Source organism: Gorilla gorilla, chromosome 1 (assembly GCF_029281585.2).
Source record: "Gorilla gorilla gorilla isolate KB3781 chromosome 1, NHGRI_mGorGor1-v2.1_pri, whole genome shotgun sequence".
NCBI lineage: Eukaryota > Metazoa > Chordata > Mammalia > Primates > Hominidae > Gorilla > Gorilla gorilla.
The window spans coordinates 82,714,899-82,736,138 of NC_073224.2; the positions used below are offsets into that span (position 1 = coordinate 82,714,899).

Sequence of the window (21,240 nt, forward strand, 5' to 3'; positions counted from 1 at the left end):
TTTAAACATACCTATACACACTTGTGCACACATCCACACAAACTGATCCACTGACTTTTCCTTTAAGTTTACTATTCCTATTGAGACAGAAGATATTTTTCTTTGTTCCAGGTTAAAGGTAATGAGCACTGGTATCATTAAACTTAACCATAATATAGCCCCTAAACTCAGGGGATAAATCAGACAATAATGTATTTTGATGAAGAAATCAGTGTTGAGAGAAGGTAAATTCAGCCATGTGGAAAGCCATGAAGTACTATTTAAAGGATCCCTTTTTAAAAGATGCTCCCTTACAGCCTGTTGCTGAAAAAACGGAGCTACTCTGGGGCATCATTCTCCTCTTTACATTGGTTCCTGAATGAGTCCTTATGTTCCTTTTATTTTATCTGATATTTGTAAATGGAAGCATTAGGAGAATCTGGCCATTCCTGAACTCAGTTTCACATGTAGTCTTGTATAGTCATTTGTTTATGTGATAATTACTCATGCAGGATTACTTATAAATATTATGTCTGTGTTGTTGTTGTTTTGAATGACTAATTCCTTGGAAGGCAGGAGCATTGTCTATTTAATTAACTGTGTATTGCACCAAACACTGTAAGGCTTTTAATGCCGCCATTGAATATAATAATAATATACTTTCCCTGGCTATAGCAAATAAAAAAAAATCTCCCTCCACATAATAAAGTGTTGGCAAGCAATTGTCTGGGCACCAAATCTGGCCTGCCACTTCCTTTTATCTGTTTTTATAAATAAAGTTGTATTAGAAACACTCATTCTTATTTGTTTACGTATTGTCTATAGCTGCTCTAACACTACAATAACAGAGTCAAATAGCTGTGACAGAGACCATATCCCATGTAAAGCCTAAAATATTTACTTTCTGGCCATTTACCAAAAAGGTTTGCTGACCATTGCCCTATGTCAGTGGTTATCACCCAAGAAGACAGGATAAAATCACCTGTGAAATCCAAAAAACATAAAGATGACTGGCCCCAAACCAACACTCCAAATCAGAATTTCTAGGGTCAGAGCTGGAGATACATAGTTTTTTGTTGTTGTTGTTGTTTTGTTTTTGTGACAGGGTCTCACTTTGTGTCCCAGGCTGGAGTGCAGTGGTGCAAACACGGCTCACTGCAGCCTTGACTTCCCCGGGCTCAAGTAAACCTCCCACCTCAGCCCACCAAATAATTGGGACTACAGGTGTGGGCCACCACACCTAACGAATTTTTGTATTTTTTGTAGAGACAAGGTTTTGCCATGTTGCCCAAGCTGGTCTTGAACTCCTAAGTTCAAGTGATCCACCTGCCTCAGCTTCCCAAAGTGCTGGATCACAGGTGTGAGCCACCATGCCTGGACCATAGTTTTTAAAAGTTCACAGCAAAATTGAGAACCACCAGCCTAATGCAATGTACAGTACCTAGTATAATTTTAATAACTCTCATTCATCAAGTGCCTAATAGATGTCAGGCATTGTACTAGATGTTCTACATATATTTTCTCATTTTAATCTCCATAAAATAAATTTCACTATCCTTGTATTTTACATTAGATACATTTGACAAATCTTATACTAAAGGAAAGTGAACATTTCTAAGGTTAACTTGTACAAGATCACACAGCTAGTAAGCAGTGGAACAAGGGCTTGAACTAGATCTTTCTGCCTGTCCCAGTTTGACAACTGAAGAAAAATATCAAGATGGAGAAGGACTCTGACTCTTAACCCGAGTGATTTGCTTTTCCTCTGGTGGAGCTCTAGGTATTTCCCATCACTGGTGCTATACTGGCCCAAGTATGGTTGCAGAACTATCCCATTAATAGAAGATTAGCACTGAGAAAAGACTACAGCACTCAAATACTTTATTCAAACTTAGAGGATAACAAAAAGAAAATAAACTCATGGAGTAACATGAAGCTGAATATTCATCTTCAATGAGGAGCCTACTATACAGACATTTTACTGCATGGTTCATGAACTGCCTCCAAGTGATAGGGATAATCTTTGATCCCTAACCTCTTAGAAAAACAAAAATCTCTAAAGACTCCCCCAAGTCCAGATCATACAAAGTAAAGTATGGAGCAAAAGGAAGTTTCTCCTCCATATTGCTTAAAGCATTATGTTTCAAATTCTAGTTTCCTGAATGATTTACATATGAATGTCCAACTTTTTCTTAACTGATATTCATGATCGGATAAACCTAATATTGCCCAATAGATATTGAATATACATTTGTGCTAGAGGACATCATTTGGTTACAAAGTATATTGAACTCAGTATATCTAGAATTGTATGTTTAGATAGACAGAGCCCCACACGAGTTTCCAATAATTAGTTATATAAACAAACAGTCATCTTTCCCTTCACTTTCAGTCTACAAGAGTCCTTTAAGGCAATGATCCCCAACCTTTTTGGCACCAGGGACCAGTTTCTTTGAAGACAATTTTTCCACAGACAGGCCAGGGGTGAGGGATGGCTTCAAGATGAAACTGTTCCACCTCAGATCATCAGGCATTAGATTCTTGCATGTGCATTTCACAGTAGGGTTCGTGCTCCTATGAGAATCTAATGCTGCCACTGATCTGACAGGAGGCAGAGCTGAGGCGGTGATGCTCTCTTGCTAGCTGCTCATTTCCTGCTGTGTGTCCAGGTTCCTAACAGGGCACAGACTTGTACTGGTCCATGGCCCAGACGTTGGGGACGCCTGCTTTAAGGTGAAGTGCGTCTTATGTAGGCAGCATATACTTTGGTCTTGTTTTTTGTTTGTTTTTAGAGATAGGGTCTCATTCTGTTGCCCAGGCTGGAGTATGGCAGCACAGTCATAGCTCACTGCAGCCTCCAACTCCTGGGCTCAAGTGATCCTCCCACCTCAGCTTGCTGAGTCACTGGGATTACAGGGGTGAGCCACTGTGCCAGCTCCAAGGGTCTTTTTTTTTTTTGAGATGAAGTTTCACTCTTGTCACCCAGGCTAAAGTGCAATGCACGATCTCGGCTCACTACAACCTCCGCCTCCTGGGTTCAAGTCATTCTCCTGCCTCAGCCTTCTAAGTAGCTGGGATTACAGGTGCCCACCACCATGCCTAGCTAAGTTGTTTTTTTTTTTTTTTTTTGAGATGGAGTTTCGCTCTTGTTGCCCAGGCTGGAGTGAAATGGTGTGATCTCGGCTCACTGTAACCTCTGCCTCCTGGGTTTAAGCAATTCTCCTGTCTCAGCCTCCTAAGTAGCTAGGATTACAGGCGCCTGCCACCATGCCCGGCTAATTTTTGTATTTTTTGTACAGACAAGGTTTTGCCAAGTTTACCAGGCTGGTCTCCAACTCCTGACCTCAGGTGATCTGCATGCCTTGGCCTCCCAAAGTGCTGGGATTACACACCTGGCCTCTAAGGGTCTTGTTGTTGTTGTTTTTTTTTAATCTATTCAGCCACTCTATGCCTTTTGATTAGATAATTTAATCCATTTACATTCAAAGTAATTACGTATAGGTAAGGACTTATAAGTGCCATTTGAAAAATTGTTTTCTGGGTTTTTTTTTCTTTTTTTTTCTATTTGTTTTTTTACTTATTATTATTATACTTTAAGTTTTAGGGTACATGTGCACAATGTGCAGGTTAGTTACATATGTATACATGTGCCATGCTGGTGCGCTGCACCCACTAACTCGTCATCTAGCATTAGGTATATGTCCCAATGCTATCCCTCCCCCCTCCCCCCACCCCACAACAGTCCCCAGAGTGTGATGTTCCCCTTCCTGTGTCCATGTGTTCTCATTGTTCAGTTCCCACCTATGAGTGAGAATATGCGGTGTTTGGTTTTTTGTTTTTGCGATAGTTTACTGAGAATGATGATTTCCAATAAACTGGATTTTTTTTAAAATTATTGTTTTGTTATTCTGGTTGATTTGTAGTTCCTTGTTCCTTTCTTCCCCTCTCGTTTTCTTCCTTTGTGGTTTGATGATTTTCTATAATGGTATGATTTAAATTTTTTCTTATCCTTTGCATGCATATATATACGTATATATATATACGTATATATACGTATATATGTATATATACATATATATGTGTATACATACGTATATATGTATATATGTATATATGTATATATGTATATATATGTATACACATATATATATATATGTATTTTGGTTTGTTTTTAGACTAAGTCTCATTCTGTTGCTCAGCCTGGAGTGCAGTGGCATGATCTTGGCTCACCGCAACCTCCACCTCCCAGATTCAAGCGTTTCTCCAGCCTCAGCCTCCCGAGTAGCTGGGACTACAGGCGTGCGCCACCATGCCCGGCTAATTTTTGTATTTTTAGTAGAGACAAGGTTTCACTATGTTGTCCAGGCTGGTCTTGAACTCCTGACCTCATGATCCGCCAGCCTCGGCCTTCCAAAGTGCTGGGATTACAGGCGTGAGTCACTGTGCCTGGCCTGCATACCTATTATGGGCTTTTGCTTTATGGTTACCCTGAGGCTTACATAAAACATCTTATACTTATCCCGGCCAGGCGTGGTGGTTCATGCCTATAATCCCAGCTACTCAGGGGGCTGAGGTAGGAGAATTGCTTGAACCAGGGAGGCAGAGGTTGCAGTGAGCTCCAGCTGCTCTCCAGCCTGGGCAACAGAGCGAGATTCCATCTCAAAAACAAAACAAAAATCTTATACTTATCCATTTTACACCAATAATAACATGCTGCCATGTGGGATTACGTTTAAAAAACAAAAAGCCACCCAGACTGTGGCATTTGGTGTGATAGCCCTAGCAAACTCATAGTGAAAACAACAATATTCCAGTGAGTTTTGCCACTGGAAAAGTGGAGCTGCTTTCTCTTAACCTAACTGCCTAGAATGGACCACTTTGCTGAAAGTTGTTTGATATCTCTTTTTTAAAGGCATTCTGTTTATCATTGGCTTCAGATAAGTCTCTGAGGGTCAGCTGAAGTTCAGACAGCTCAATGTTGGGCTGGAGGCCTTTATGGAAGGCAGGCCAATTTAGAAGCAATTTCATGTAAGACTCAGAAACATCATTTTACTTAGCTCTTTTGGAATCTCAAGTCTGCAGGAACCTAGCTCTTGAAATCTCAGAACTAAATTGGGCTATATTTGCCATGTGATTATCACCCCGAATCTACAGCAATCCCTTAGGCTTAATTTGCAGATGATGATTTGGGTCTGATTTTGGACTTGACTCCAAAGGTGTAGGGTAGGTCAGACACCATTGTTTCCTCATATTTCTATAGTGTATTGCATGGGACATCTTCTTCTGCTTCTTATTTTTTAGAGTTTTATTTTTAATGAAATTTTAATAGGAGGGGTACAATATTGTGGACTGGGGAGGAAGTAGGAGGTCATGGAGAATCTTTGTATAAGAGTAAGAGAGGATAGTAAGGATGGAGAAGACAATTAACTTCCCACTCTTACTTTACCTAAAGCAGTTCAGAAAACCCAAGTGGCTCAGCTCCAGTACTCCCTATTTTGTGTGTGTGTGTTTGAGGATGTCATTCCCTCCCCTTACATAAATTATTTAGACTGGAGAGGTCTCAGGTCCCAGCTGTACTTTAAACAAGGTTTTTTAGTTAATCCAGACTCTACTCTCATACCTTTCAATTTCTCCTTCCTTATCCTTCTTCATCCCCCTAGTGTCCCAAATCAAGAGCTGATAGGATTTCTATGCCCCAGGTACACATCTGATACCACAGAATTGCCACCTGTCAGAAGGTAGGTTCCATGACATTAGAATGATTTTAACTCTCAGAGGACTTTGTACTTACTTTCTTTCTTTTTTTGAGATGGAGTTTCATTCTTATTGCCCAGGCTGAAGTGCAATGGCACAATCTTGGCTCACTGCAACCTCTACCTCCTGGGTTCAGGCGATTCTCTTGCCTCAGCCTCCTGAGTAGCTGGGATTATAGGCACCAGCCACCATGCCTGGTTAATTTTTGTATTTTTAGTAGAGACAGGGTTTCACCATGTTGGCCAGGCTGGTCTCGAACTCCTGATCTCAAGTGATCCACCTGCCTTGGCCTCCCAGAGTGCTGGGATTATTGGCATGAGCCACTGCACCCGGCCTGACTTTGTACTTTCTATGCACTAATCACTAAGGTACTTTATATTCTAGTTTACATGAATATCTTGTTGTATTGTTCCTACTAGGTTATTCAATTTCTCTAAGGCAGGGATACATACCTCATTCATCTTTTCTCCTCTTTTCCCAGCCCTCTTTGCTCCCTAACCCCCTCCTCAATTACATGGTGTTTATCTATAAAGAAGTAGTTGGGTAGGTAAGTGATCTATCCAGTCTTTCTTACTCTCAGCTTCGACTGTTGAAATAAATGAGTATCTAAGGTCATTTCTAGCCTTAATATGACAAACAGTGTGTTAGGCTGACATTTACACATTCTAGAACAATTTTAACACATGTAATAGGTTAAAAAGTCATGCAGCATAACCTAAAAAGCATTAAGTTATTCTAAAAAAAAAAAAAAAATCAGAGGAGGCCAGGTGCAGTGGCTCACGCTTGTGATCACAGCACTTTGGGAGGCCGAGGTGGGGGGATCACAAGGTCAGGAGATTGAGACCACCCTGGCCAACATGGTGAAACCCCGTCTCCGCTAAAATACAAAAAATTAGCCGGGCATGGTGGCACGCACCTGTACTCCCAGCTACTCGGGAGGCTGAGGCAAGGGAATCTCTTGAACCTGGGAGGCGGAGGTTGCAGTGAGCTGAGATTGTGCCACTGCACTCCAGCCTGGTGACAGAGCGAGACTCTGTCTCAAAAAAAAAAAAAAAAAAAAACAGAGGAACAAACAATATAGTACAGGCATATCAGAAAATACAGTACAGGCATATTAGAATATATATTGAAAACACAAGGCATTATTTTAACTGATTTGTGTATGATCTGAAAAGTTGCATTAATCTTTTTTTAGGGTTCATGCAAAGAGCAAAAATGTATTTGATGACTTGTCATTCTTATCTGACTGATTAAGAAACAGAAGACTATAATAACATATGCACAAAATGAATTTGAAAAAAATTGAGTACTTACTATATGCCATGCGCTGATATTTTATATGAAATGACTCATTTGATTTTCATAGTGTATCAGTAGTGGAAGCCAGGGCAGAGTCTAAATTTATGGGTATTCCACATCAGAATTATTAACAAAATATGAGATAAAACAATTTGTTTAAGTTGTCTTGAAGCTACAAAATAGTGATTTTTTTTGTGTGTGTGAGACAGGCTCCCACTCCGTAGCCCAGGCTGGAGCGCAGTGGCATGATTTCCGTTTGCTATAACCTCTGCTTCCCAGGCTCAATTGATTTTTCCACCTCAACCTTCTGAGTAGCTGAGTAGCTGGGACTACAGGCATGAACCACCAATACCCAGGTAATTTTTGTACTTTTTGTAGAGATGGGGTTTTGCCATGTTGCTCAGGCTGGTCTGGAACAACTGAGCTCAAAGCGATCCGCCCACCTCAGCCTCCCAAAGTGCTGAGATTACAGGTGTGAGCAAAATAGTGATTTCTGAGCACAAATGGCTATGAAACATATAAGCTGTTTATCTTAAGTAATATACTCTTAATTAACATATAATCTAAGCTCAAGACACTTCTCAAACACTATTTCAGTGTATTAATATGAGTTTCAGTGGATTAAAACAAATTTTAAGAGTTCTGAGGTTTAAATCTATATAATTTAAATTTCAACATAATGTCTCATTAAACTTTTTTTTTTTTTTGAGACAGAGTCTTGCTCTGTCACCCAGGCTGGAGTGCAGTGGCGTGATCTCGGCTCACTGCAACCTCCGTCTCCCGGGTTCAAGCAATTCTCCTGCCTCAGCCTCCTGAGTAGCTGAGATTACAGGCGTGTACCACCATATCCAGCCAACTTTTGTATTTTTAGTAGAGATGGGGCTTTGCCATGTTGGCCAGGCTGGTCTCGAACTCCTGGCCTCAGGTGATCTGCCTGCTTCGGCCTCCCAAAGTTCTGGGATTACAGATGTGAGCCACCTCGCCTGGCGTCATTAATCTTTTATAAAAATTTTTTTTTAATTAAATAGAGACAAGGTCTTGCTATGTTGGCCAGGTGGTCTTGAACTCTTGGCTTCAAGCAATCCTCCTGCCTCAGCCTCCTAAAATGCTAGGATTACAGGCATGAGCTGCCATGCTCAGCCTCATTTAATTTTATTTGTATTAATTCACAACAAATCTCAATACTCTAACAAGAGTAAAAACATTTTAAATAAAATTTTTAAAAAGAGCTTATTTCCCTAGCTAAATTTTCAAATAATTGTTAATTTAGGAATAAAACCCAGAATATCTTTTTTCCCCCTTGCTGAATATTCATATTATCTTTATTTTAAATAGACTCAGTTTCAAGATATAAATTATCCTCTGTATCTATTTTTTTTTTTCTTTTTTTCTTTTTTGAGATGGAGTCTTGCTCTGTCGCCAGGCTGGAGTGCAGTGGCGTGATCTCGGCTCACTGTAACCTCCACCTACCAGGTTCAAGCGATTCTCCTGCCTCAGCCTTCCAAGTAGCTGGGATTACAAGCGTGCACCACCATGCCCAGCTAATTTTTGGTGTTTTTTTTGAGACGGAGTTTCATTCTTGTTGCCCAGGCTGGAGTGCAATGGCACGATCTCGGCTCACTGCAACCTCTGCCTCCCAGGTTCAAAGGATTCTCCTGCCTCAGCCTCCCTAGTAGATGGGATTACAGCTGCCTGCCACTACGCCCAGCTAATTTTTTTGTATTTTTAGTAGAGACGGGGTTTCACCATGTTGGCCAAGCTGGTCTTGAACTCCTGACCTCAGGAGAGCCACCCTCCTCAGCCTCCCAAAGTGCTGGGATTACAGGCGTGGGCCACAATGCTCGGCCAAGACCGAGTCTCGCTGTCATCCAGGCTGGAGTGCAGTGGTACAATATTGGCTCACTGCAGCCTCTGCCTCTCGGGTTCAAGTGATTCTCCTGCCTCTGTCTCCTGAGTAGCTGGGACTATAGGCGCGCGCCACCACGCTGGGCTTTTTGTATTTTTGGTAGAGACGGGGTTTCACCATGTTGGCCAGAATAGTCTGCATCTCCTGACCTCGTGATCTGCCCGCCTCGGCCTCCCAAAGTGCTGGGATTACAAGCGTGAGCCACCGCTCCCGGCCTTATCCCCTGTATCTTATACTTCTAGTCTGACAGGGGAGTTGAAAACATATGACTTCTCACAGATTAGTTTTTTATTTTTTATTGTAAGCATAAGTGTTTTCTTCAAAGCTGCTCTTCTTTTTCTGTCAAATGCATCTTTATATCACTAAAATGAATTTGGGTTTGGGGAAGCGCCTCCATTTTTAACTTTTTTTTTTTTTTTTTGAGACAGAGTTTAGCTCTTTTTGCCCAGACTGGAGTGCAATGGCGTGATCTCGGCTCACTACAACCTCCACCTCCCAGGTTCAAGTGATTCTCCTGCCTCAGCCTCCCGAGTAGCTAGGACTATAGGTACACGCCACCACACCTGGCTAATTTTTGTATTTTTAGTAGAGATGGGGTTTCTCCACGTTGGTCAGGCTCCGGACCTCAGGTGATCCGCCCCCCTCAGCCTCCTAAAATGTTGGGATTACAGGCGTGAGCCACTGCATCTATCTGTCCTTTAACGTATTTTTAATTGAAATATTGACGAGATAAAAATAAACAACTTAAAAATCATACTGCTTAAGGGAACTTTTAAGGAGCCTTACCAACTGTGGTACAACTATTAATAGTTCAAAGAAATTACATTATCTAGGTTACTTGCAATGGAAGTTGAGTTACTCGCTTCACCTAAACAAGGAAGTTGGCATGTTTGCCTAGCAACAGTCGCCAAAACCTTCTGTTGTGGAAGGTTCCCTAGGAGTGAGAAGAAGGGAGGAGGAGGAAAAGCAGGAGGAGCAGATTAATCTGTTTTTCCTAGAGGGTACAGAGGCCTGGTCTGAGAAGGGAAAGGCTTTAAGAGATCCCTTTAGATTGGCACATGCTAACCTAAATCCCCCTGTGGTAGCTAGAAATTCACTCTCTGTAGGACTGGGGTTACTATTTAGTAGGCTGAAAAGACGATTACAGATTAAACACAGTTCAAAGGCAGCAAATTCCAATCAGTGGAAAGACAACAATAGGTCTTCTAAACAGAAGCTGAGATCTCAGTAGCAGGAGGGTGTTAACAACTAAAAAGAATTCTTCTCTGCCAAGAGTTTAGGAAGGTGTGTGATATTTCTTAAAAATAATACAAAAACACTATCTGTGATAGCGATTCCAATGTATCAAGTTAAAGGCAGAAGTGCTTCTCTTGGGGTACTGTGATGTAAACAGTGAAGAAAGGACAGAAAAACATAGTCTCTGCTCTCTTGGTCAAATCCTGAAGCAAAAAAGGTGATAGCGCCGAGTAGAGAGTATTAAATGGTTGTTTATTTGGGGACTCTCTCTCTCCTCTATTCTAGATGATTTATTTTGAAATTAGTACTGTATGGTGTTACAATAATCCCATTTCTTCCCCTTCTCAAAAGCGAGAGTTTGGCTAAAATGAATTGTCTGAAGGGACCTCCCATTCCCCAAAACCAAAACGGCACCTTTCCCACAAGGGACAAGAAACTTTTAAAGAGTCGCAAGGTTAGATTTCAGGAGCCCTTCTATGGGCCATATCTTTTCCTGTCGTCCCCAAATAGCTCTTATTGTTCACACAGCCCAGGAGAGACGTTTTGGAGTAGCGTGTCCGGGCCTTTTGGGCTGTTTCATAGCCTTAGGAGGCTGAACTCCCAGAGGGGTGACGAGGACAAAGCTGATGAGATCCAGAACCTAGATAATATGGAAGAAGAAAAATGGGGTGGGGGACAAGACGTGAAAAAGAAACAAGAGTTGGGGGACAACGGCCGAGAAAGCCAAAAGAGTAGACGTAGTGTGGGGTTCGATGGAAACGAAAGAAATTCCCCCAATTTACTCTCGCCATCTAGCCACTGGCCCGCTGAGCCCAAAGGCGCCGGTGCGGGAGGGCAGACCGGACCGAGGGACCGGTTCATCTGCTCAGGGCGTGTGAGACTTTCGGTCGCGGCGGAGAGCGTCGCCGGTCTCCCTCCGGGCGTTGGTGGCCGGTGACTCAGAGCTTTGCTCCCGCGCCCGCCCCTCCCCTCCGCCCGCCCCGCCTCCTGAGGGAGGATCCTCGCCCTCGTCTCCGCCCCAGTCTCCGGGGCGGGCCGGAGCCTGAGGAAGAGGAAGGGGACGAGGACAACGAGCGACTGGGCGGCGGAGGACGAGGAGGAGGAAGAGGAGGCCGAGCAACAAGATGGCCCCTGCTGCAGGAGCAGCCTCAGCAGCAGCAGGTGGGAGGCCGGAGGCGGTGCTGGCGGTGGCGGCGGCAGCCGTGGCCCGGCGGCCTGGGACAGAATCAGAGTCAACGGTGGCCTCGGCGGCGGCGGCGGCGGCGGCTGCCGCGGCGGTGGCGACGGCCGCGGGGACTCGGAGCTGAGAGGAGCTGCTGCTCGGACCAGCGCGGTGAGCGAGCGGCGGGCGGCGACTTGGGGAGCGGGGCTGCCGCGGCCGGGGCCTCAGTCGGGAACAATAGGCAGCTGTGGTCGGGAAGGGTTTGTCCTCGCCCGCCCTCTGCTCCTCCGCGGCAACGGCAGCCCGGCCGGCCCCAGGCTCCTCAGGGCCCCCGCCGGCTGTTCTGGGGTTTGTCAGTGGCCGGCGTCCTTTAGGCCTCAGGCCTCTGCATGCCGCCTGTAGGGCCTGTCGGGGTAGGTAGGCCGAGAGGAGGACGAAGGGAGGCTCGGACGAGAGGGAGGGGGCGAAAGGGCTGCCTGGCTCCTGTGGTACTCCCAGGGCCTGGGCCAGGCGGGGAGTGCGCACGGGAACTGCTTTTTGGACCTCTAGTCTGTGGGGGTGGAGGAGGGCGAAGGCGTCTGTAAACAGGCGCCGCCTCGGCCTCCCAGCACCTCAGGGCTGCTTCCTCCCCCAGCCCCTGAAGCGCTCCCCTTCTTTGGCCAAGTGGATTTCACAGTGTCTGTTTCCGTGAAGTCCCTGGAGATCTAGCCTGGTAGTCTTCTCCCTGCTGGCGATGGGAAAATTGTGTGTGTGCAGGTGTCTTTAAAAAAATAAATAAATAAAAAATAAAACTTAAATGCAACAAAAACATATAAAATGTGGTTATCGATAAAGGATGGAGTGGTAAGGGATGCGCCTCTCTAAACATCTCTAAGCATCAGTTCTATAAACATCAGTTATGCCCGCATCCCAGGTGAGAGTGGATTGAAACAAGGGCTCTTTTGGAACAGTAATAACACAACTCTTGACATACCAGAATAGCCTATGAAACTGGAAACAAACACTGGCAACGCGGAGACAAACTGTAATGTTTAAAGAGGACTTTTATTCCAGCTAGGCGTTTTGAATTACTAACATGCAGTATAAGAAGCAACATTAACTAGCATAAAGTGGACCTCAGGAAGCACTTCTAAAGGAGACAGGTGGTCCATCTCCGGCCATAGAGCTTCTTGTGCCTTGTCTCGTGTTTCAGTAATTTTTCCTGAAATTGTTCAAGACCAGTCTTTTCTCTGAGTTTGAAATTTGATTTCGTTTTTGTTTGTTCTTGTTTTGTTTTGCGACGGAGTCTTGCTCTGTCACCCAGGCTGGATTGCAGTGGCACAATCTCGGCTCACTACAGCCTCCACCTCCCGGATTCAAGCGATTCTCCTGCCTCACCATCCGGAGTAGCTGGGATTACAGGCGCCCGCCACCACGCCCGGCTGATTTTTGTATTTTTAGTAGAGACGGGGTTTCACCATGTTGGCCAGGCTGGTCTGGAACTCCTGACCTCAAGTCATCTGCCCTCCTCCGCCTCCCAAAGTGCTTGGATTACAGGCGTGAGCCACCTCGCTCAGCCTTAAACTTAATTTTTCAAGGCTTCTACCACATTTTCTTACAAGTGAGGGAAAAGGTAGATTTATTTCTAAAGTACTTTCTACCTAGGTATGCAGAAATTTATATTAAAATCACTTGGATACATCCAAGGAGATTGCTTTTCACTTGTTAACATTCAACTGCAAGGCCTAAGGGTTATAGGTTGTGTTCTTTTCAGCACTGACCTGTGCTGAAAAGATGCCAGTTAATATCTTTCACCTCTTCTAAGGGTAAATTTCTAAGTAGAATTGGTCCAAGTCTGTTCTAATTAAAAACATCATAAGCAGCACTAGTCTAGTTCTTAGTTCTTCCACAACAATTGACACTGAATAGACTAGCAATGGAATAAACATAAAGGTTGAATTATCTTGTTTAGGATTTGAAGTATAGTGAATGAATATCAATACTAACCTTCATTTTATGCTTAGCATAAATAATGTTGGAGATGTTTTGATTTTTTGAATGATGGAGAAATAACTTTCTATGGCTCCTGATGTTGTGACTTTTTTGCAGATATTTCAGAAAGGACACCGTTTTTCAGGTGCTCAAATCTGTGATTTTTTTTTTTTTTTTCTGTGCTAATTTTGTTAGGTCAGCACAGATTCCAAGTAAAGTCTGTGTTATAATGATACTTAAATTTATGTATGGCCCTAAACCTATTAGAACAATTGTAGTAATTTATAGGTTGTAAGTTTTAAGTGGTTCATGTGCTGTGTTATGAAAAAAATCTCACCATGTTATGTCAAGGGCAGATTTACCTCATATTTAATATCATTTTCCTGAAAATAAATATTTTTAAGTGGTAAGGTTTTGTATTTCAGATTGGTTATTGACCCAGCAATTTATGGGCTTAGTCTGGGTCCGTATTTCTGTTTAATAGGAAAAAAATTTAGGGAATTGTTTTTATTTATTTTTTGTCAAAACAGTTTTAAGATATGATCCCTCAACTGTCCCGTCTTCAGTATCAATACTTATTACTTAAGTTCACATTTTCTCAGGTAATAAAAATTTGCTTCTAAGAAGTTTTGGAACCAGAGCTTAAGAATTAGATTTATATTTTCTTGGTAATATTAAAAGTTAATATATGCTTGATTTATTTGAAGAAATTAAAAAGGGTAATTTTGTACACAACGCCTTTCAGAACATATTTGTTGAATGAATAAAAATATTTAAGCTTCCTCATTATGCTGCAGTATTAGTTCTGTTGTCCTCATTTTTTCATATGAAGAATGTGAAGCTAAGAGTAGCTATGTAACCAGCAAAAAGATCACATAATTAATAGGTAAAAGAGCTTACTCAGACTCAGATCTTGTGACACAAATTAGATTCTTTGCCACTACCACATGTGTCACAGTTAAACTTTGAAGCATCTTCTGTGTTGACAGATTCCTTTTTTTGCCTGTGAACTTACCCTATTATCATTATTTGTATCCTGTCAGATATCTACTTGTAAGACCAAGAAAGTATTTGTTCATGTGAATCACAAAAGAAACACTTAAATTTTTGTTTTTAGCATATCTGAATGCTATAAAATATAAAAACTCATACTGTTTACATAGGACAGATTTATCATACTGCTATAATTGTTTTCATGGTTAATTTGTTATATAGGCAATTACTAAATTGTGCCTTTGAAATACTTTATAAATTTTTTTTAAATAATTAAAGATATTCAATGATGTTAAAGTTGGGTCAGCTAATATTTGAAGTTCTTAATTTATAATTTTTTTTCTTTAAGCCGTAGATAATTTAGAATTCTGCAGTATTTTTCATCTCCAGATCTTAGGGCTTGAAATGGATTTTGATGGGTCTAATCAGTCCACTCTTGCATATATCTTGAAAATGGTCAGCATCCAACAAAGTGAAGAATAAACTGATAAATGATCCCTGTTTGGTGAACACCTCGGATCAGGATGTTCGTTGGCAGGGCATTCTGACCTGGTTTAGCTTTGGCCCCATCTGTGCTCAGGGTTCAGGTATTCTTCAGGATTGGGTTCAGAGGGATTAAAACTCTCAGATTGGCCTGTATCAAAACAGTCACAGATTTCAGTCAGCCTCTTCCCAGAACTGTCTCCAAGATTTTTTCTTTTGTGTAATTCTGGAATCTAGGCTGGATTTGGACTAGCTTTAGAGGTTATGATAAAAGATTAATTTCGTCAGGCATTTATACAAAGGAGGTTTTCTTACTACAGGGTTTCTTAAGGTAGATTCCTTCTATTTTTGAAGTGTGACATTTACCAATCTGAAGTAATGTTGCCCTACATCCCCAAGACAGTTAACTTTAGCATATTTATTTCTGTCCATTTTTGGTCAGGATTGTGCCTGTTTACTTATATAATATTCTTGTTTACTTTTTGTTTATTAGATACTTCTTATTAGTTTATAATGTTTTCCTGATTGAGGCTTGGGGAAAGAATTTTCCTCAAATTTAAAGTCACCTTACTTATTTACAGATGTATGTCAAAGCAATATTCTTTTGACAGTTATGAAGCATTTTAGCAATGCTGTATGTATATATGTATGAATGAATGACAGAGTCACTCATGGTCTGTCACCCAGGCTGGAGTGCAGTGGCATTATCATAGCTCACTTCAGCCTCAAACTCCTTGGTTTAAGTGATATTCCCGCCTTACCTGGCTACTTTTTTAAATTTTTATTATTTTTATAGAGATAGCATTTTGCTATGTTGCCCAGAGTGGTCTCAAACTCTTGGGAGCAAGGTGATCCTCCCACCTCCACCTCCTAAAGTGCTGAGATTACAGGCATAACAATGTTTTAAACTGACACTGGTATACATTCACTGATTATTACTGTGCACATGTGGTAATAATTTAACTTATAAGTGCATTTTATCTTAAAAATTTCCAAGATCTAAATAGCATTTGAACATGGTAGCAGTTTTTTTTTTTTTTTTTTTTTTGAGCAAGAAAAGAGTTCTAAAGGGGTCAGTTTTATCTACAGATTAACATAATTTTTTTATTGAGGTTAAGTCACATAACATTAACCATTTTAAAGTAAACAGTTTAGGTGGCACTTTGTACATTCACAATGTTGTTCAACCACCAGCTCTAATTCCAAAACGTGTTCATTACCCCAAAAGGAAACACTGTACCCATTAAGCGGTTACTCTGTATTCCCCTCTTCCCTAATCCCTAGCAAACGCCATTCTGCTTTCTGTCTCTAATTTGAGCCAACATCGAGGAAGAGTACTCTGTACAATTGAAATTGCAGAAAAAACTTTGGGATGTGATTGTTAGGAATAAAAAACCACCTAATTCTTTGCATGCTTCTCTAAGTACAGTAGACATGCTGCCAGGGACTCTTTATGGAAGAAAAGTTGAGACTCATAGAAGTTTGCAGTTTTGTTTTGATCACCCCAGAGGGTTTTGCTCAAACTCTTAGACTCATTTGTATTTCTTCACTGGGTTATAAGAACTAAAATTTAATGTTCTATACAAATGTGAACAACTAATACTTGGTCTCCTATCTAGAACTTGTTTGCCTTTTAGGTTTTCTTAATGTATAGAAGAAACTAGAAATATTCACAAAGGATTTATTTGAAGTTACACTGGGAAACGATTTTTAGAATTTGAAGCTCTTTGATCCCTGTGAATCTAACTTTATGACTATTTTATTCCGCTAATCTTTGAGAATATTTAGAGTTTTGATTTGCGTGGCACTCTGCTTTTAATCCCTTGTTGAATAAGTGTTAGAAACCTTGATCTTGGCCCTATACCTGATCACCTCTAAAAACATGAACACTGTTACAAAGGCAGTTGTTAAGTAAGCTTTTTTGGATTGTTTTAATTGGCTGACTGAGGGAGACAAAATTCGTTTTTTTTTTCTTTCTAGAATAAAGGGTAATAAACTTGGACTTTAGAGTTACTGCTAAGATTGACATTTCCATTTGGGGCTTTAGAAATATATTGTTATCTTAAATTCAAAATGGTACTTTATCTAATTGAATTGAAATCTTAAAATTTATGAGAAACAAAAGTCACTTTATGTTCTTAGTAAATATTTCTAATGGGGTTATAGGAGATCTAAGTACAAAAAAATTTAAAATTTTGTTATTAATCTCCCCTCAAGGAAAATTTTATTAATATACATAATTATAATTTAGTTATAAGAACAACTTATGTTGAGTACAGTGGCTCAAGCCTGTAATCCTAGCACTTTGGGAGGCCAAGGCAGGAGGATCTCATGAAGCCAGGAGTTCCAGACCAGCCTGGGCAATAGAGTGAAACCCCACCTCAAAAAAAAAAAAAAAAGAAAACTTAAAAAATGATAAGGAAAAGGATTATGTCAGAATATTTGGAACTCTGCGGTAAAATTTCTGGTTTTCTGTGATTTTTTTCAGGAAAATGTCAACTTTTTGTAAATACATGTTTCTGTGTTTTTATATATGCCTCATTAATTTTTTAGACTAACATTTAGTGGAAAGCTAATGTACTCAATTAATACATTTAAATTATAAAAATAACTTTTTTTTTTGAGACGGAGTCTTGCTCTGTCACCCAGGCTGGAGTGCAATGGCATGATCTCGGCTCACTACAACCTCTGCCTCCTGGGTTCAAGCAGTTCTTGTGTCTCAGCCTCCCAAGTAGCTGGGATCACAGACTCATGCCACCATGCCCGGCCAAATTTTGTATTTTCAGTAGAGACGGGATTTCACCACGTTGGCCAGGCTGGTCTTGAACTCCTGATCTCAGGTGATCTACCTGCCACGGCCTTCCAGAGTGCTGGGATTACAGACATGAGCCGCTGCACCCGGCCGAACTTTTATCTTGAAGTAGATAGTGTCAACAAATACAAAAATAAAAATAATGTCTTTAAATGAGGTGATGTTTAGAGCTATATCCATGAAAAATATGGGATAGGCTAGGAGGCGGTGACTCATACCTGTAATCCCACCACTTTGGGAGGCCGAGGTGGCAGGATCACTTGAGGCCAAGAGTTCCAGACCAGCCTGGCTAACATAGTGAGACCCCATCTGTATTAAAACATATATATATATATAAAATATGAGGCCAGGTGCAGTGGCTCACGCCTGTAATCCCAGAACTTTGGGGGGCCGAGGCGGGTAGATCACAAGGTCAGGAGTCGAAGACCAGCCTGGCCAAGGTGGTGAAACCCCATCTCTACTAAAAATACAAAAAAATTAGCCGGGCATGGTGGCAGGCACCTGTAATCCCAGCAACTCAGGAGGCTGAGGCAGAGAATTGCTTGAACCCAGGAGGCGGAGGAGGTTGCAGTGAGCTGAAATCATGCCACTGCACTCCAGCCTGGGCGACAGAGTGAGACTTGTCTCAAAAAAAAAAAAAAAAAAAGGTGTAGTGGAAAACTTTTGAATGAAACAGAATCACTAAATTCTTAGCTTTATTATAGAACAGTATTTAATTTGTCCAGGTCTCAGTTTAGATTAAGAAGTAGGCCAAAAAAAAAAAAAGGCCTTTAATTGTCAGAAAAATTAATGAACTAAATCATCTGCACTAACATATTGGTTTAGAAGTTCTCTTGCTTTGTACATAATTCAAGGAATTTGATTATATATTTTCTTGTCCCACAGCAGATTAAAAGGTGCAAATTAGATGTTGGAGTAGAGCCATATAGGTAGGATGGAGGGCCAGCTGGGTGGCAGGAAAAAAGTCACATTAGCCTGAGGCTGTTTAAAATAGGGACAGCAGTTACCTATACAACACCTCATTAGACTCTGAGTATATCATTAACTGTTATATTGTGCTATATATAAAGTATTGCTCCTAATGGAAAATTCATTGTGGGAAAATTATGTTTGTAATTTTGGGAATCATAAACATATATACAGTAGAGTGGTGTATATTAGAATATAGACCTTGCTAAAAAAAATAGAACATACACTTTGGAGTACAGTATATCTAGGTTCTCATCTTCTATGACTTAAGCATTATAATTCCTTATCTCTAAAAACAGAAATGGTAATACTTTTCTCTAAAGGTTGTTTGGAAATGTAAATAATAATATCTTTAGTATAGTACCTGACACCTTTAATAAATGTTATTTTCCTCCTTAAATTCTGTTTAACAAAAATTAGAAAGATATTCATCCAGAATATTTTTGATCAAGTTCTACTGTAAAATGTTAATATAGAAGCTACATATAAAACCTTATATAGTTTAGGGTTAACTGTATGTGTACTTTTGGGAGTGATAGTCAGAAATGAAGTAATTCTTCATATACCATTCTCATTTTCTTCCCACATCAGTCTATTTATATGGGCCTATGCTGTTCAATACTGGCCACTAACTATATGTGGCTATGTAAATTTGAGTTTTTTTGAAAGATTTTTTTTTAGAACAGTTTTGGATTTACAGAAAAATTGCTCAAAAAAATACACAGTTCCCATCTATACTGTCCCCCACAGTTTGCTGTTAGTATCTTGCATTAGTGTGGTGTGTTAGTTATCATTGATGAACCAGTGTTGATACATTATTAACTAAAGTCCATAGTTCACATTAGGATTCACCCTTTGTGTTGGACAGTTCTATGGGTTTTGCCAAATGCATAACATTATATATCCACTATTCTAGAATCGTGCAGAATGGTTTCATTGACCTAAAAATGTCCCATGTTCCACTTACTCATCTCTGCCTCATCCCTCTGAACCTCTGGCTACCACTGATCTTTTTACAGTCATAGTTTTACCTTTCCAGAATGTCATGTGGTTGGAATCATAGTATATAGTCCTTTCAGACTGGCATCTTCACTTAACAATATGCATTTAGGTCTCTTCGTCAATATCTTCTTCTTTTGTTTTTGTTTTTGTTTAAAATAGAGATTGGTCTTGAACTCCTGGGCTCAGGCAGTGCTCCTGCCTTGGCCTCCCAAAAGTGCTGGGATTATAGGCGTGAGCCACCGCGCCTGGCCCTCTTCATGTCTTTTCATGGCTTCAAAGTTTATTTATTTTTACTGCTTAATAATATTCCATTGTGGCTGAGCATGGTGGCTCACGCCTGTAATCCCAGCACTTTGGGAGGCGAAGGATCACGAGGTCAGGCGATCAAGACCATACTGGCCAACATGGTGAAATCCTGTCTCTACTAAAAATACAAAAATTAGCCACGCGTGGTGGTGTGAGCCTATAGTCCCAGCTGCTTGGGAGGCTGAGGCAGGAGAATCGCTTGAACCCGGGCGGCGGAGGTTGCAGTGAGCTGAGATCGTGCCACTACACTCCAGCCTGGCGACAGAGTGAGACTGTGTCTCAAAAATATATATATATATAATAATAATAATATTCCATTGTATGGATACATTTAAATTTTACTTAAAATTTAATTCCTCCGTCTCACCAGCACATTTCAAGGGCTCAATAGCCACATGTACCTAGTGGCTACCATATTGGAAAGCACTGATATATATGATTCCCCCAAGGTTCAATTCTCCACTTCCATTCACTCTCATGGAGAACTTTCCTGTTTATATGATCTCAATTTTTCCTCAAGCCTACATTTTCAATGCATTATCTATTTTGTTTTGTTGCTTGTACTATCAGCAACCCTCAATTGGATATTTAAAATCCTTTACTCCCCCAAAGAACCATTCTTTTCAAATGTTGTCCATTATAGTATGGTTTCCTAGGTTTTCCATCACAGCATCATCTCTTTTTAGTCTGCTCTTCTTTTTTTTAATTTTCTATAATTTTATTTTGTTTTTGATCCTTCTTTTTTAAAAAAATTTATTTTATGTTGCAGCATTCTATAATAGTCTGATCCTTTTTGTCCTTAAACTCTGGAATCATCTTTTTGTTTTTTATTTTCCTCTAAACCTTTTGAATATTTAGCAGAGGTGTGCAGATCTCAGCACTAATAAATGGCAGAGTTGGTATTAGAATCTAGATCTCCTTATTCTAGTTCTTTCTTTTCTTTTCTTTTCTTTTTTTTTTGAGACAGAGTCTCACTCTTGTCGCCCAGGCTGGAGTGCAGTGGCGTGATCTTGGCTCACTGCAAGCTCTGCCTCCTGGGTCCACGCCGTTCTCCTGCCTCAGCCTCCCGAGTAGCTGGGACTACAGGCGCCCGCCACCACACCCGGCTAATTTTTTTGTAGTTTTAGTAGAGACGGTGTTTCATCATGTTAGCCAGGATGGTCTCGATCTCCTGACCTCATGATCCGCCTGCCTCGGCCTCCCAAAGTGCTGGGATTACAGGTGTGAGCCACTGTGCCCGGCTCTAGTTCTTTCTTGGGATCACCACTAGTTGGGGCTACTTTTAGAAGTTATTTTGAAGAGGGTATTGGAGACTGATTATGTATTATGTGATTTAAAATATCTTTATAAGTTAAATCTATAGAAGCT

At 40.9% G+C, this 21,240-nt stretch overlaps 1 protein-coding gene across 8 annotated transcripts in view; it reads left to right on the plus strand.

Annotated features, from left to right (window-relative positions):
- The first annotated feature begins 11,201 nt into the window (after positions 1-11,201).
- Positions 11,202-21,240, plus strand: part of RC3H1 (ring finger and CCCH-type domains 1) — a 90,878-nt gene continuing 80,839 nt past the window's right edge. For 3 of the 8 annotated variants that reach the window (XM_031000933.3, XM_055366195.2, XM_055366213.2), the window contains exon 1: positions 11,222-11,507. The gene's annotated coding sequence lies outside the window, so the exon portion shown is untranslated. Of the gene's footprint in view, positions 11,508-21,240 lie in introns of all 8 variants that reach the window. The other 5 variants (XM_031000934.3, XM_055366217.2, XM_055366190.2 and 2 more) reach the window with 3 other exon arrangements.